Raw genomic sequence first — 7,875 nt, 5'->3', positions numbered from 1 at the left:
GACTGAGCTTGAACGAAACAGTTTTAGTAGTTAGAAGAAAATGAAGGTGACGAGACATCACATGAAGACGGTGAACATGATTCAGGCTCTGAATTGTCTCCTAGTGAAGACGTAGAGTCAGATACAGGTATAATTTCTTATTTACTTGACATAGGAAATAATTTCAGACGGTCATCACAGCCTCCAGCGCGCAGTGTGCGAAGTCGGGAAATTTCCGGCCTTCCGGGAGTTGCAAAGAATATTGACAGTGATGCAAATGAAATTGATTTTTGGCTCTGTCTCTTCCCCGATGGCATGGTGAATGAACTAATAAGACATACGAATTAAAAAATTAATTTTGGAAAGCCAAGCTATTGAGATAAGAACAATAACGTAGTCCATTAAGTAGGCATGACTGAATTTCCGTTTGCCTGTGGAAGTACTTCACGCCATTTTAGCGTCAGTTAAGTTGTTAAGTTGGCGAGCTGTTTCTCAAAGATATTTTACTATCACCACAGATCAGCCACTTACATTGTTAATGAACATTTTGTAACAAAAAAGTGATACATTGTGTTTATTAAATGTAATCAAGATCTTTTTGCAATATCAGAACTTGTACCGTGTCTCGATGTTGGATATAGAAAGTAAGGTCACCTCACTAATGTAGATCGGCATCGAGAATTTCGGGTATACCCTTAAATTGCGTACGAAGTACAACGCTAAAGTATGGAAGTGCAGGTCGCTCAGTGTGTCTTTAGAAACAACCGCAACGCGATTTCTTCAAGTTTGCGACGTCAAAGCCTTTGACGAAGCAACAGTCACATTTATGCTGAATGAATACCGCAACAGAAAAAAAGGGAAACTGTACATTAGATGTTACTACCAACGTTACAAGAGAATCAGGTCCTTTAATATATACTATAAGTAAAAGGTAAATTTTCGCATTCCTTCGGTAGCTCAGTTGGTAGAGCGGTGGACTGTAGAGGTTGCATTAGCAGATATCCATAGGTCGCTGGTTCAAATCCGGCCCGAAGGAAATATTTTAATAATTACAACTTTGTAACTCGTCGCTGGACAAATATCACGAGAAAAGTATCAAGCTCTGTTGATGTATGCAGAACGAGGTAGGTGCATATTCTTCAACGCTCCGTACGAAACTGCTCTCTCTATACAATTATGTAATTTCTTGATAATTCCACGGAGTGAGGAGGCGCAGTAGTTAAGTCACTAGGAAGCACGACGGTTTAAATTCCTATTTAGCCGTCCAGGTTTTGGTTTTCCGTTGTCTCACTCGTGTAGTTTAAGGCAAATACCGGAATTGTTTCCGTGAATGGAACACGGCTGATTTTCTTCCCCAGTCTCAGCATTGATTCCGTGTGCTGTCGACGGTACGTTAAATTTTCTTTCTTGTAAATTCCTATATGTACTAATCAATGCTAACCTAAAAACTTGTAAACCACGAAATTCGCCGAGAAATTTTTTGTTCTTGTATGAAGTGAAATTGTCGACAGGCTGAAAGAAATCTATAGAAACATTAACAACAAACGCAGCTTTTTACCATTGTCACATATTATAAGAAGTAGTGGCTTAAAAAAAGTGATTTTTACCAACGATAACGGTATCTTCTCCACAAAATTACACAATATTTCTGCTTCCGTTGCTTTTTATCAGCCAAAATAATTTGGGAAATAAGTTTTGACAGCTTGCTTACTATTTGGGGATTGAAATCGTACCTTGAATGTTCTTTAGATTAAACAGCGGCTTTGAAAGCGGTTTCTTTTATTACGCTCAAAGCGAGTCGCTTTACAGATGTTGCAGTAGATGGAGCTGGGTGTAAATTACTAAACTGATACACATGGCGGTGTTATTTTACCCATATATTTGCATCATGTGATATTTGTTGCAGCTAAAATGTTTTGCTCTTAATGGGGGGGGGGGGGGGGGTTGGGTTGGGTTGTTTGGGGAAGGAGACCAGACAGCGAGGTCATCGGTCTCATCGGATTAGGGAAGGATGCGGAAGGAAGTCTGCCGTGCCCTTTGAAAGGAACCATCCCAGCATTTGCCTGGAGCGATTTAGGGAAATCACGGAAAACCTAAATCAGGATGGCCGGACGCGGGATTGAACCGTCGTCCTCCCGAATGCGAGTCCAGTGTCTAACCACTGCGCTACCTCGCTCGGTCTTAATGAAATTATCATTTATTGGAAGAAAAATTTATTAAGATTTCACAAGGTTAATTTCTATTCTGTCCATTAGCATCCCAATTTTATGCAGAGGATGAAACTTTACTCTACACGTATGTTTATTCATTTTATCCATTATCTGAATATAATTGTTGCGTAAATTTCATGATAGTGTCGCTGACCTCAACTAATTAAATTGAAATATGAACGCATTTATAAGCATTTCATTTGCGACAGTCATTGATGATGTTCTGAGGACGTGGAACGTTATTTCGGTATGAGACCTTCGTCCGTTTATGTCGTCTGCTTGAGGACAATGAGCGTCATTTTGTCACGTGACATTAACGAGGTGCTAATTTTTTCGACAGTGAGTCTGTGCACAGGATGGTGTGGGTCAGTGCTCTTCCTTGTTCTGTCAGAGCGGTTAAAGAGCAAAGCTACCTGTCGCTGGTTAGTCTTTCTTTTCAGAGACCTTTTCAGAGACATAAACTACGGAGGGGGAGCAACTGAATTACGACTGAAGTCTGATGTTAACGAGGCAGTGAGACAACGGGTTCTGGTACCTCTCGCGGCCGCCCCTAGAGAATACGATAAACACCAGGTTTTGTTTCTCCCTAAAATGCGATCTCGTAAAGCCCAAAGTGTGTGCCTGTTAGTGACAGCAGCAACAACTTGGTGTGATTAAGAGCAAAACAGATAAATGAGAACTACAATCTTTAACATTCAGCTTTATTGTTCTCGCCATGTGAGGAGCTTACTCTGTAGTTAATAGCTGACATTGCTGTTTACTGATCTCAAGGTCTATTTCTGGTGACCACCTCAGATATTTATGTGATGGGAAGGATTTTATGCAGTCTACCCAAACTAATGAGGCAGAATAACAAGCTAATTGATGAAATAAGCGGCTTCGAAACTCTCTCTCTCTCTAAATATCACGTGATAGGTCCCCAACGTTGTAAATATACTTTAACGATTTATTAGATAGGATTGGCAGCACTGACGAACCTATTGTGTACATGAAAGTATCATTGTTGGCCGATCGTAAGGAAGTGCAGAAAGATTTGGTCAAAAATTCCACTTATAATAAATGGCAACTATCTTTGTATGCGGATAAAAGTATGATAAAATCTATTGTGACCAGACGAAACTACTTTCGTCCGGTCATAACAGTGGGTTCTATGATTGCTCAGCAGGTGGCACGTAGCAACTAGAACTCGTGAAATATTGGTTCACTTTAATACATTAATAAATGAAAGATTCACTGAACGTTAAAAACTTCTTTGTCCCAGGAGTAGTGGATAATTTATAACTGTCACTGACTATGAAAGCATTATTTGAGGAACTAAGTAACAAGCTGTTATCTTGAGGTACAAGTCCATCTGAAACTTTAACTACAAGTCGGTCCTGCACGATGATGTTGACAGCTGAAGCGGAAATCTCGAACTGGGCTGAACTTTTGCATGCTCGACACTATATTGGCCTCAGTGTGAGGGCTCTGCTGTGCTGAGAGGGAGGCGTGGTCTTGTGGAGCACCTCCCATTGATTGTTGCAGTTTACAACGAACCCTCGATGATGTCTGTGGTTTCGATTCGAGTTGCTGGCTTCGGCGTGGCACCGCGATTTCTGGACGATACCGCGCCTATAACCAACAGAAACATTGTGTAAGTATGTAGGAGGGGTGTATATGGAATTGAACGGTCACGTGAAATCAGTGTTAGGGAAGGCGAGTGAAATACTTAAGAGGAGAACACGGTCATTGTCATTACCCCATTTCCCATAAACATCGTTTGGACCGTTCCTCAAAAGACAACGGCCTAAGTTCTCGACGTATTTTCGAGGTACTTCATGTGCCTTTTACCGCGCGGTATTCGCAGCCGAAGTGGTGGCACAGTGGATAGCGCCGCACTTTCTTAGTTATGTGCCCTGTTCCAAAATCTGATTATTACTTTACTTTTTGTTTTTTATTTACGTATACCCGCGTTTATAGAAGATTACTACACGAATGTTTACCATTGTCTACTGATATGACATTGTCTTTATTCGCCTACTAGTTGATATCAGATGAATGAATTTTTGAAAAATAAGAAGAATATTTGAAGTTGTTTTCTGTGAAATTCCCGTAGTGTACGTTGATTCACAATCAATTGCAAGCGCCAGTTTTCAGGAAAGTATTCCATTATGCATGGTTTGCCGCGAAATTATTGCCAACGCGTGAAATCTTCACCAGTGTTAACGACTTTTATTTCCCGAATGAGATTCATTCGAAGAAAAGTCACTGTGGCAGACGTGTCTTCTCACGATGCTCGTGATATTAATAATATCCGTGTTTCCAATGTTTGTACGATCGGTATCATCCAAGACATAAACACCAAATCTTCTTGAAGAATAAACGCGTGAATTAAATACAAGAACTATTATAAGAATTGATATGAGAATGAAATATCAGCATATGAGAATTTAAAAAGTTTGTAACGTCTCAAATTACCATACACGCATCTACTGCATAAGAAATGTGTGAAACGTATCGTGAAATCCAGTTGTCATTTTGTACTTAATGTAATGCCCTTGTAACCCTAGTTTGATAAGAAACCCTCGATGGACATGGGTAGATAAATGTAAAAAATAAAAATTAAATTAATAAAAACAATATAAAATACTTGGTCCGCTAAGAAATACAGAGGTATGGAAATTGCGATGTAATAAAGAAGCATATCGCAACGTAGAAAACATAACTGAAACGCTGCGGAAGAGGCGACTGCTATTTTTTGGGCATTTATACGTAATGAATGGCAAAAGATTAACCAAACAGATTTTTAAATGTCTTTGGTACAAAACAATAGTCTGGATTCAAGAAGTCAGGAACGATTTGGAAAGAAACAACAGAAGTGGAAAAGGGGCAATGGAAAGAGACTTTTAAGAAGAAAGTGTTAAAAATGTAAGGATACCGAGGCTCGAGGGAGAAGGATACATAGTGAAAAGACGAAAGAATACTGCACGAAGAAGAAAGAAGAACAAAGGAGGAAGCATTGAAATTGGTGCTTGGTCGTTAGATGACCCAAACAAAAAAAGTGGAAGAAAAACAATAGCCGGGTTTTGAACACGGGGCACAAAATTAAGAAGCCGCTACGCTAACTAATGAATCACCATTTCGGCTGAGAAAATAGAGCGGTAAAAGGCACATAAAGAACCTCGAAACTTTGACGTTGTTTTTTGAGAAACAGTTGAGTATCTATGGATAAGCCGAGACACGTGTTCGCTTATTTTGACTCCTCTCCCACTACGCAAAGTCTCCGGGAATTCGGGTGATGGTATTCGCCGTGTTTTCCTCGTTAGATCTGTTGAAAATATCCTGGTAAAATGCAATGCATCTATAAAGGAAATTTTATATAAGACGCTAGTGTGACCAGTTCTAGAGTGCTGTTCCAATATTTGGTGTCCTTATCAAGTAAGTATGACAACATGCATCGAACGAAATCAAGAGACGCACTGGTAGGATGGAAACTGGTTACTATAGCACATAAGAAAGCGTAAGAGAAGTACTTCAATGGAAGTTCTTGGAAGAAAGCCGTCGTAGCTCCCGCGGAAATGTGTAGGGTTAAATTTAGTGACTCTGTAATCGAAGAAGGCTGTGCGACCATTATACTGCCATAAGTGGTATATCCAGCACAGGGATCACGAGTGTAAGGTAAGAGATATTAGAGTGAGTGCAGACACATATGCAGAGTCACTTTTCCCTCACTCCGTGTGCCGAATCGAATGTGACAGATAACCAATAACATGGCTTGCGGAGCAGCATTGCCGCGGAATTATTTCATTTTTGGGCTTCGAGACCTCAATAGGTTGTCCGTCTGTTTGTCTGCCCGACCGTTCAAATCCCTTTTTCTCAGGAACGCGTTAACATATCAAATTGAAATTTATGTCATGTTAAGGTCTACGGTTCCTTGGCGATGAATAAAAATGAAACATCAAAGACAGTGCAGTCAAAAGATAACGACCGTTAATGTCACATATTTTGATATTCGCGAACTCACCCCTCAAAATCTACCGGTACTCCCCCTTGATCTAGAATCATGAAATTTGGCAACAAGCAAGGTGTGACTGTACAACCAAAGACAAAAATCCTAAATTTGTTAATTTGTAGCCTCGTGATGACTGGATGTTGTGTGATGTCCTTAGGTTTGTTAGGTTTAAGTAGTTCTAAGTTCTAGGGGACTGATGACCATAGGTGTTAAGTCCCAGAGAGCTCAGAGCCATTTTTTTTAATTTGTTAATTTTAATTATATCAAAAGAAGAAAAAAATTCGACTTTTCTTACCGGACTGTGTCTGTCCATCCATTTGTTAAGATCACTTTTTCATGTGAACGAAAAGATGTACAAAGTCGAAATTCATGTCAGATGCTAAGGTCTGTAGTTAGTTGGCAGTGTAATAAATATAAGATTCTAAGGCGATGCAATCACAAGATACAGTCGTTTATGTCACGTACTTTGATGCTCGCAAACTCACTCATCAAAACCTACAGGGTGTCTGCCTGCTTATTTGGGTGGTAACGTGCTTGTCTCCCGTGCAAGCGGGCCCGGGTTCGATTCCCGGTCGGGTTGGAGATTTTCTCCGCTCGTGGACTGGGTGGTGTGTTGTCCTCATCATCAGTTCATCCTCATTACCGGCGAGCAAGTCGCCCAATGTGGCGGCGAATGAATTGCACTTCGCGGCCGAACTTCCCTGAATGGGGCCTCCCGACCAACGATGCCATACGCTCATTTACATTTACCTGCAGAGTACTTCCTGTTGGTCTAGATCCATGAGATTTAATAAGATTAAAGATTTCACAGGACAAGTAAAGGAAAAGAATCCGAAAATTCTTAATTTGTAACTAAATCACTCGAAGAAACATTTATTTTGTTATTTGCTATCTGAGTTGGAATTGTTACATTCTTGAAAGTTTCGGAATCCCTGGGACCAGTATAGTATGTAGCCAGTGTGAATGTCGACACCAGGCAAAAATAATTTAGATTCTCAGTTCCCAGAATGGATGGACTGTCTATATACGTAATTATATTTGTACGGCACCCGCAGTGCGGGAGTCCTTACGTGAAAAATGCCAAGTTCCACTGTGGTCCACGTTAAACTCGGTAAGATAGTTCTTGGATCGAAAGAAGAGGGAAAAGGTAACAGAACCATGCCAGTGGCAGCGGTGTTCATTCACAACGGTTACCTCTGTATGTACAGCGTTACTCTGCAAACCACTGTGGAATGCATTACAGAGGGGTAGTTCCCTTTCTACAACGTACTGGTGTTTGTTTCCCGTTTTATTCGCGTATGGAGCGCTGGTAGAATGACTACTTAAATACCCCTCTGTGTGTGCTAATTATTTTAACGTCTTCGTGATTTCTGCAGCAGTAAAAAGTGTTTTGTAGTTTCGGTGTAATATTATCAGCACTGTTTGCATGCAGTCACAACAGAGCAACGAATATAACTGTGTCCCTCCACCAAGAGCTTCGCGTCGCTGTGGTTACATATCTAGTGTACAAGAAAATTAATGCAATAACAATGTATGTATATACTTTGCTATGGTGGCACGATATCCATTAACTAAGAAGAGTGACACCTATGGCGTGGCAATTATGATGGGAAAGCGGCTGATGACAAACGTATTGAAAGTGGAATACATAGATGGAAGACTAATGACGACGAGATTAAGAGGTGAGAAGAAGGA

The 7,875-nt window shown here is 40.4% G+C and overlaps 1 non-coding gene across 1 annotated transcript; it reads left to right on the top strand.

Annotated features, from left to right (window-relative positions):
* Positions 1-925: 925 nt before the first annotated feature.
* Trnay-gua lies at positions 926-1,015 on the top strand. The gene is given in 2 exon segments: positions 926-962; positions 980-1,015. It is a non-coding gene; the product is annotated as a tRNA-Tyr (tRNA).
* The last annotated feature ends 6,860 nt before the right edge of the window (positions 1,016-7,875 follow it).

This window comes from Schistocerca americana, chromosome 2, assembly GCF_021461395.2.
Source record: "Schistocerca americana isolate TAMUIC-IGC-003095 chromosome 2, iqSchAmer2.1, whole genome shotgun sequence".
In the NCBI taxonomy this organism is placed as follows: Eukaryota; Metazoa; Arthropoda; class Insecta; order Orthoptera; family Acrididae; genus Schistocerca; species Schistocerca americana.
This window is presented reverse-complemented; position numbering and strand designations above follow the sequence as displayed.